Source organism: Phyllobates terribilis, unplaced genomic scaffold (assembly GCF_046119375.1).
Source record: "Phyllobates terribilis strain yellow unplaced genomic scaffold, ASM4611937v1 Scaffold_658__1_contigs__length_872986, whole genome shotgun sequence".
Taxonomy (NCBI): domain Eukaryota; kingdom Metazoa; phylum Chordata; class Amphibia; order Anura; family Dendrobatidae; genus Phyllobates; species Phyllobates terribilis.
Window position 1 is genome coordinate 167,165 of NW_027363418.1, and position 10,336 is coordinate 177,500.

Consider the following 10,336-nt stretch of genomic DNA (forward strand, 5'->3'; position numbering starts at 1 on the left):
GCACGAGAGAGAGAGAGCAGGAGAGACGCTTGAGAGAGAGAGCGCAGGAGAGACGCTCGAGAGAGAGAGCAGGAGAGACGCTCGAGAGAGAGAGCAGGAGAAACGTTCGAGAGAGAGAGCAGGAGAGACGCTCGAGAGAGAGAGCAGGAGAGACGCTCGAGAGAGAGAGCAGGAGAGGCGCTCGAGAGAGAGAGAGCAGGAGAGACGCTCGAGAGAGAGAGCAGGAGAGACGCTCGAGAGAGAGAGAGAGCAGGAGAGACGCTCGAGAGAGAGAGCAGGAGAGACGCTCGAGAGAGAGAGAGCAGGAGAGATGCTCGAGAGAGAGAGAGCAGGAGAGACGCTAGAGAGAGAGAGACGCTCGAGAGAGAGAGAGCAGGAGAGACGCTCAAGAGAGAGAGAGCAGGAGAGACGCTCGAGAGAGAGAGAGACGCTCGAGAGATTGAGCAGGAGAGAAGCTCGAGAGAGAGAGCAGGAGAGACGCTCGAGAGAGAGCAGGAGAGACGCTCGAGAGAGAGCAGGAGAGACGCTCGAGAGAGAGAGAGCAGGAGAGACGCTCGAGAGAGAGAGCAGGAGAGACGCTAGAAAGACGCTCGAGAGAGAGAGAGCAGGAGAGACGCTCGAGAGAGAGAGCAGGAGAGACGCTCGAGAGAGAGCAGGAGAGACGCTCGAGAGAGAGAGCAGGAGAGACGCTCGAGAGAGAGAGCAGGAGAGACACTCGAGAGAGAGCAGGAGAGACGCTCGAGAGAGAGAGAGCAGGAGAGATGCTCGAGAGAGAGAGCAGGAGAGATGCTCGAGAGAGAGAGCAGGAGAGATGCTCGAGAGAGAGAGCAGGAGAGACGCTCGAGAGAGAGAGAGCAGGAGAGACGCTCGAGAGAAAGAGCAGGAGAGAAGCTAGAGAGAGAGAGCAGGAGAGACGCTCGAGAGAGAGCAGGAGAGATGCTCGAGAGAGAGAGCAGGAGAGACGCTCGATAGAAAGCAGGAGCAACTGTCAATCACTTCATCACTATATGACTCAGTAATGATACCTATAGCATATTACTCAGGGTGACAACATGGCAGGTCACAGAGTTACTTTCATGATCTAGATTTGCTAAATTGGAGACATATCATGATACAGAGCCCATGTCCATGACTTATGTCAGCTCCAAAGTGAAATATGTATTGAAAAAAATTAAAAAAAATTATATATATACACACACATATACATACACTGCTCAAAAAAATAAAGGGAACACTCAAATAACACATCCTAGATCTGAATGAATGAAATATTCTCATTGAATACTTTGTTCTGTACAAAGCTGAATGTGCTGACAACAAAATCACATAAAAATCATCAATGGAAATCAAATTTATTAACTAATGGAGGCCTGGATTTGGAGCCACCCCCAAAATTAAAGTGGAAAAACACACTACAGGCTGATCCAACTTTGATGTAAAACAAGTCAAAATGAGGTTCAGTATTGTGTGCAGCCTCCACGTGCCTGTATGACCTCCCTACAACGCCTGGGCATGCTCCTGATGAGGTGGTCTCCTGTGGGATCTCCTCCCAGACCTGGACTAAATCATCCGCCAACTTCTGGAAAGTCTATGGTGCAACGTGACGTTGGTGGATGGAGCGAGACATGATGTCCCAGATGTGCTCAATCGGATTCAGGTCTGGGGAACGGGTGGGACAGTCCATAGCTTCAATGCCTTCATCTTGCAGGAACTGCTGACACACTCCAGCCACATGAGGTCTGGCATTGTCCTGCATTAGGAGGAACCCAGGGCCAACCGCACCAGCATATGGTCTCACAAGGGGTCTGAGGATCTCATCTCGGTACCTAATGGCAGTCAGGCTACGTCTGGCGAGCACATGGAGGGCTGTGCGGCCCTCCAAAGAAATGCCACTCCACACCATTACTGACCCACTGCCAAACCGGTCATGCTGAAGGATGTTGCAGGCAGCAGATCGCTCTCCGCGGCGTCTCCAGACTCTGTCATGTCTGTCACATGTGCTCAGTGTGAACCTGCTTTCATCTGTGAAGAGCACAGGGCGCCAGTGGCGACTTTGCCAATCCTGGTGTTCTGTGGCAAATGCCAAGCGTCCTGCACAATGTCGGGATGTGATCACAACCCCCATCTGTGGACGTCGGGCCTTCATACCACCCTCATGGAGTCGGTTTCTAACCGTTTGTGCAGACACATGAACATTTGTGGCCTGCTGGAGGTCATTTTGCAGGGCTCTGTCAGTGCTCCCCCTGTTCCTCCTTGCACAAAGGCGGAGGTAGCGGTACTGCTGCTGGGTTGTTGCCCTCCTACGGCCCCCTCCTTGTCTCCTGGTGTACTGGCCTGTCTCCTGGTAGCACCTCCAGCCTCTGGACACTACGCTGACAGACACAGCAAACCTTCTTGCCACAGCTCGCACTGATGTGCCATCCTGGATGAGCTGCACTACCTGAGCAACTTCTGTGGGTTGTAGAGTCCGTCTCATGCTACCACGAGTGTGAAAGCATAACCAACATTCAAAAGTGACCAAAACATCTGCCAGAAAGCATTGGTACTGAGATGTGGTCTGTGGTCCCCACCTGCAGAATCAATCCTTTGAGGGTGTCTTGATAATTGCCAATAATTTCCATCTATTGTCTATTCCATTTGCACAACAGCATGTGAAATTGATTGTCAATCAGTGTCATTTCCTAAGTGGACAGTTTGATGCACTTGGAGTTATATTCTGTTGTTTAAGTGTTCCCTTTATTTTTTTGAGCAGTGTATATATACAGTACAGACCAAAAGGTGGACACACCTTCTCATTTAAAGATTTATCTGTATTTTCATGACTAAGAAAATTGTACATTCACACTGAAGGCATCAAAACTATAAATTAACACATGTGGAATTATATACTTAACAAAAACGTGTGAAACAACTGAAAATATGTCTTATATTCTAGGTTCTTCAAAGTAGCCACCTTTTGCTTTGATGGCTGCTTTGCACACTCTTGGCATTCTCTTGATGAGCTTCAAGAGGTAGTCACCGGAAATGGTTTTCACTTCACAGGTGTGCCCAGTCAGGTTTAATAAGTGGGATTTCTTGCCTTATAAATGGGGTTGGGACCATCACTTGTGTTGTGCAGAAGTCTGGTGGATACACAGCTGATAGTCCTACTGAATAGACTGTTAGATGCTTTTTTCTTGCCATCATACAAATTCTAAGTAAAGAAAAACGAGTGGCCATCATTACTTTAAGAAATGAAGGTCAGTCAGTCCGAAAAATTGTGAAAACTTTGAAAGCGTCCCCAAGTGCAGTTGCAAAAACCATCAAGCGCTACAAAGAAACTGTCTCACATGAGGACTGCCCCAGGAAAGGAAGACCAAGAGTCACCTCTGCTTCTGAGGATAAGTTTATCCGAGTCACCAGCCTCAGAAATCGCAGGTTAACAGCAGCTCAGATTAGAGACCAGGTCAATGCCACACAGAGTTCTAGCAGCAGAAACATCTCTTCAACAACTGTTAAGAGGAGACTTTGTGCAGCAGGCCTTCATGGTAAAATAGCTGCTAGGAAACCACTGCTAAGGACAGGCAACAAGCAGAAGAGACTTGTTTGGGCTAAAGAACACAAGGAATGGACATTAGACCAGTGGAAATCTGTGCTTTGGTCTGATGAGTCCAAATTTGAGATCTTTGGTTCCAACCACCGTGTCTTTGTGCGATGCATAAAAGGTGAACGGATGGACTCTACATGCCTGGTTCACACAGTGAAGCATGGAGGAGGAGGAGTGATGGTGTGGGGGTGCTTTGCTGGTGACACTGTTGGAGATTTATTCAAAATTGAAGGCATACTGAACCAGCATGGCTACCACAGCATCTGGCAGCGGCATGCTATTCCATCCGGTTTGCGTTTAGTTGGACCATCATTTATTTTTCAAAAGGACAATGACCCCAAACACACCTCCAGGCTGTGTAAGGGCTATTTGACCAAGAAGGCGAGTGATGGGGTGCTACGCCAGATGACCTGGCCTCCACAGTCACCAGACCTGAACCCAATCGAGATGGTTTGGGGTGAGCTGGACCGCCGAGTGAAGGCAAAAGGGCCTACAAGTGCTAAGCATCTCCGGGAACTCCTTCAAGATTGTTGGAAGACCATTTCCAGTGACTACCACTTGAAGCGCATCAAGAGAATGCCAAGAGTGTGCAAAGCAGTCATCAAAGCAAAAGGTGGCTACTTTGAAGAACCTAGAATATAAGACATATTTTCAGTTGTTTCACACTTTTTTGTTAAGTATATAATTCCACATGTGTTAATTCATAGTTTTGATGCCTTCAGTGTGAATGTACAATTTTCATAGTCATGAAAATACATAAAAAATCTTTAAATGAGGTGTGTCCAAACTTTTGGTCTGTACTGTACATACACACACACACACACACACACACACACACACACACACACACACACACACACACACACATATATATATACATACACGCCCACAGTAGGGAAAATAAGTATTTGATACACTGCCGATTTTGCAAGCTTTCCCACCTACAAAGAATGGAGAGGTCTGTCATTTTTATCATAGGTACACTTCAACTGTGAGAGACAGAATCTAAAAATAAAATCCAAAAAAAAAATCACATTGTATGATTTTTAAATAATTAAATCGCATTTCATTGCATGAAATAAGTATTTGATCACCTACCAACCAGCAAGAAATCTCGCTCTCACAGACCTGTTAGTTTTTCTTTCAGAAGCCCTCCTACTCTGCACTCCTCACCTGTATTTATTGTACCTGTTTGAACTCGTTACCTGTATAAAAGACACCTGTCCACACACTCAATCAATCACACTCCAACCTATCCACCATGGTTAAGACCAAAGAGCTATCTAAGGACACCAGGGACAAAATTGTAGACCTGCTCCAGGCTGGGATTGGCTACAGGACAATATGCAAGCAGCTTGGTGAGAAAGCAACAACTGTTGGCACAATTATTAGAAAACGGAAGAAACACAAGATGACTGTCAATCTTCCTCGGTCTGGGGCTCCATGCAAGATCTCGACCCGTGGGATAAGGATGATTCTGAGAAAGGTCAGGAATCAGCCCAGAACTACACAGGAGGACCTGGTCAATGACCTGAAGAGAGCCGAGACTACAGTCTCAAACATTACCATTAGTAACACACTATGCCGTCATGGATTAAACTCCTGCAGGGCACGCAAGGTCCCCTGCTCACGCCAGCACATGTCCAGGCCCGTTTGAAGTTCGCCATTGACCATCTGGGTGATCCAGAGGAGGCATGGGAGAGGGTCATGTGGTCAGATGAGACCAAAATAGGACTTTTTGGTATCAACTCCACTTGACGTGTTTGGAGAAAGAAGAAGGATGAGTACAACCCCAAGAACACCGTCCCAACTGAGAAGCATGCTGGGGAAACCTTATACTTTGGGGGTGCTTTTCTGCAAAGGGGACAGGACAACTGCACCCAGCAACAGTCCAGAAACTTGAAAGATCTGGAGAATCTGCTGCAGTGTCTGCAAACTTGGTCAAGAACTACAGGAAACGTCTGACCTCTGTAATTGCAAACAAAGGTTTCCGTACCAAATATTAAGATCTGTTTTTCTATTGTATCAAATAATTAATTTGCATAATTGCATGAAATAAGTATGTAAAAATTATAAAATGTTATTTTCTGTTTTTTATTTTTAGATTCTGTCTCTCACAGGTGAAGTGTACCTACGATAAAAATTACAGCCCTCTCCATTCTTTGTAGGTGGGAAAACTTGCAAAATCGTCAGTGTATCCAATACTTACTTTCCCCACTGTATATACTTTGTTCCTAAAAAAGAAAAAACCCACCGGTCTTCTATGTGAACATAACAAAGACTATAACTAAAAATCTTATATATTAAAAAAAAAAACTAAAACAAGGTTGACCACATTTTCTTATGGTATTTTTATCTGAAACTTCCTTGGAAAATTCACTGGAAATATCAGAAATGTCTGAAGTGGGGACCTCAATGTAAGACCCCCACCCATTAGATGTAAGGTGGCTCCCAAACCTCACGTGTCGATGCAGCACAGCCATCTGCAGCCACATTTTACGTAGAGCACACGCAGAACTGGGTCATTAACACATACATTAATCCTTTCATTTCGTTCTCCTCTGCTGAAGATGTGTTTGACAAAGACCTCATCTACCAAAATAAAGAGGTGTATTCCCTATGAAGTAACAATACCGTGGCATCTCTTCTTCCCAGGTCCTCTGCGTTGTGTCAATCTTCTGGAAATGTGTGGATACATTGACAACTGGCCACTGCCAGGCCCCTGGTCGTAGTGATTATGCCTACTGTCCAAACTGATTAGACATGGACAAGGAGTAAGGTAACACCCCATTGTCAATTAGATGTAAGGCTATGTTCACACTAGGCGTTTTTTCACTACACATTACTTTCAATGGGTGAAATACACTGAAAGAAGTGACGTGCTCTATTCAGCAAAAAACAATGCAAATCACAAAATACTGATCATACAAAAACCAGGGTGTGAGCATGAGATTTCTGAAATCTCATAGACTTTGCTTGTACTGTAAAACACAGCTGAAAATTTGCATTAAAAAAACGCTGAAAAAAACGCGATGTGTGAACATAGCCTTCAAAGGCACTGCACAGTGGTCTGAAACACAAATTCTGCACATTTGTGATTTTATAGGGTTTATAAGATTACTAAAACAGACGTGTCAGGAGACCACACAGATCCACTTTATAAAAAACAAAAACACCTCAGTCATTGAAAGGTTAAATTACAACATTCCTAAGTCCAGCGCTCAAAATCTCCCAAGTCTCCTTACATTATGTAGTAAAGGACAGGTGACATTGGGGCCTTGCTTGTCCACCAGGTGATGTCTTATCGGTGGAAAGACTGTGATGAGAGGTTTGTCTTGAGGAAATTGTGGCGGAAGTAAACTGCAATAAAAACAAAGTATTAGAGCAAGACGCGGGATACATGACTGCAGCCTACAGAAACGTGACAGGTCCGGGGAAAATACCCAACAGCCTCATCTCATCTCAATGGAAAATCCATTTAGGTGGCACGTAGCGTAAGGCATAAAGGGACGTCAGCACCTTGACATATGATCGTAATGGTGTTATAAGAGATCTGATGAGTCCATCATGACAAATCTAGTGTGGAAAACATATGCAAATCCGTCTGGAAGTGCACTGGGGCGTATCACTGCACTTAGACAGCTCCTTTCAAGTGCACGGACACGCCCCTCTGCACTCCCACACCAATCTGCAGACACTCCATTTCCTTTTGACTGGCACATCGGAGCTCTGCAAAAAAAAAAAGGATAATTTTTCTGGGGAGGGACAATCGACGATACTGTTCTACGACTACTTCCATATGTAAAAGGAAGCTGAGAGGACCCTATAAGCCTCCATATTGATTTAAAGTGATTTCTTATTAGTAGCAATTAAACAACTTGCATTAATACACATCATCTATAGTGACGTCATGAGCCGCCAAGCAACATCATTTAATGGCTCCAGTGCTACAAGACATGACTATGGATGACAAGTCATTGTAGGGTACCGATTACACGCGGTGGGGTCTATCAACAGCATGGGACAAAGATATTCTAGAAGTACCTAATATGGTCTGCTTTCTTTAAGGAGTTGCCCACTACCTTGATATTGATCACTTACCCATTGGATAGGTCATTAATATGGAATCAGTGGGGGCAGGGGTGGATTAAGAGTAGTAAGGGCCCCGGGCAGTTTAGAAGGCGCGCCCCCCCCCCCCACCTGATTTATCACGTGACATGTCACATGATCCCCTGTGATAGATCATGTGATAGTTCACGGGAAATTAATTTGGCATAATATTAATTGTGCTGCCTCATCTGAGAGCAGCACAATATTTGGGCAGATACCCTGATTCCAGCGATGTGTCACTTTTTCAGCTGCTTGTTGTCATTTTGAGAAAATCACCGTTTTATCTGCTGCAGATCTAGCAGCTCTCTGAATGCTGCGCTCTGTATAGCCCCGCCCACACCACTGATTGGCAGCTTTCTGCCCATGCTCAGTGTACACAGAAATCTACTGATCAGTGATGGGGGTGGGGTCCTACAGAACTTACTAGTCATCTAGTGATAATTACCTTCTGACAAATCAATGATTTTATCAAAACAACACTAAGCAGCCCAGTAAGTGACACATTACTGGAATCAGTGCCTCTAACCCTACATTATGCTGCTCTCAGATTAGGTGGCAAAAACCTGATGACAGATTCCCTTTAAAGGAGCTGTAAAGACAAAAAAGTTTGTATTAAAAAAAATACAAGCCATTTGTGAAATTAACTTTTTTTCATTGTTAATTCACATTAGACTGTATCTTCAACACTTTTGTCAGCAGGTCTTATTACAAACTCTGAATAGGGCAGCTCTCTCCCTCTCCCTCAGCAGAAAGTCACAGCATGGTTAAAAAACGGGATCTTTTATGATTTTCTCATAATAAATAAAAAAGGACATGCAAGTCCTCCAAACTATTTTCCCTTTCTCTATAGGGGAGGTCCTAAATCTTTCTTGTTCTTTAGTTGATCACATGTCAAAAATGCAAAGCATTTACTATGAACTCGCCTAAAAAAATATACACTTGGAGAGTAATATCATCATCTGCATGTAAATATTCCTTGACTCTAAGGGCTCGCTCACACTGTCGTATAACACGGCCGAATGCTATGTGATGTTTTATCGGATAGGACTCGGCCCTATGTTATACTATGGGACAGTGCGATTATTGGCATGAGAAAATAATCTCATTCGATATTCGGACCATGTGCACCCATACAAGTCTATGGGTGCACGTAAAACATTAGACTGCACTCGGATGTCATCCAAGTGCAGTCCGATGAACACTCACAGAGACTATGGAGAAGATGGAGAAATTAAGTTCTCCATCTTCTCCATATCTGTGCTGCGAGAGAATCGGATCACACTCAGTTGAAGCTCTGACAGAGTTTGAGCCCAGTGTCATTAGCATAATTGGCCCTATTCTCTTGCATGAGAGAATATATGGCTTAGTGAGTGGACCCTAAAACTGAATAGTAGTGACGGACAGGAACCTCACAAGCGGGATCCATGTAGCTCTCAGATGTCATGTAGGTAGGGCTTCATTCCATGGAGTAGGGCTTAATTCCAATGTAAATAAAAAAAAATGGACTTCAAATAAAAATTAAATGAACACAAAAAGCACTAATTGAATTATTTTTTTCATATTTATGTTTGCAGCCCCTTTAAAAACCCTTTGAGGACCAAGACACATATATGTCCCATAGTTTTAAACTGGAAAAAAATTTGATTGAATAAAATGTAAGGTCCTCGAAGGTTTAAGTAGGTCATAAATTCATATGAATACTTGCTCATACAATTGCACATGCCAAAAGATGAAGAAGAGCAGAATCAAAAATATGACATTAAGTGGAGCACTTACAGGTATTCAAGGTGAAAGAGACCAGCAAAGGCATCGTCTCGAATGACAGTAAATGAGTTAGAATTCAGCAAGCTGAAAATGAAGACAGCAGGTTAGAAGTGAACCAGACTTTATGGTGCTCAGAATTAGTCAAGCAGAATTTATTGACTGCTCTTGCAAAGCACTGAGACTCCCGCTGTGTATAGATGGCGCCGTGCGGCCTCCCGCTGTGTATAGATGGCGCCGTGCGGCCTCCCGCTGTGTATAGATGGCGCCGTGCGGCCTCCCGCTGTGTATAGATGGCGCCGTATAGATGGCTACGTGCGGCCTCCTGCTGAGTATACGTGTATAGATGGCTACGTGCGGCCTCCTGCTGAGTATAGATGCCGCACGGCGCTCCCCCCAGAGACAGCAGGAGGCCGCACAGCTCCATCTATACTCAGCGGGAGACCGCACGTAGCCATCTATACACAGCAGGAGGCCGCACGGTGACATCTATACTCAGCGGGGGGCCGCAAGTAGCCATCTATACACAGCAGGAGGCCGCACAGCTCCATCTATACTCAGCGGGAGACCGCACGTAGCCATCTATACACAGCAGGAGGCCGCACGGCGACATCTATACTCAGCGGGAGACCGCATGTAGCCATCTATACACAGCAGGAGGCCGCACGGCGCCCCCCCCCAGAGACTGCAGGAGGTTGCACAGCGCCATCTATACTCAGCGGGAGGCCGCACGTAGCCATCTATACACAGTGGGAGGCCTCGCGGCGCCCCCCCCAGAGACAGCAGGAGGCCGCACAGCGCCATCTATACTCAGCGGGAGGCCGCACGTAGCCATCTATACACAGCGGGAGGCCGCACGGCGCCCCCCCCAGAGACAGC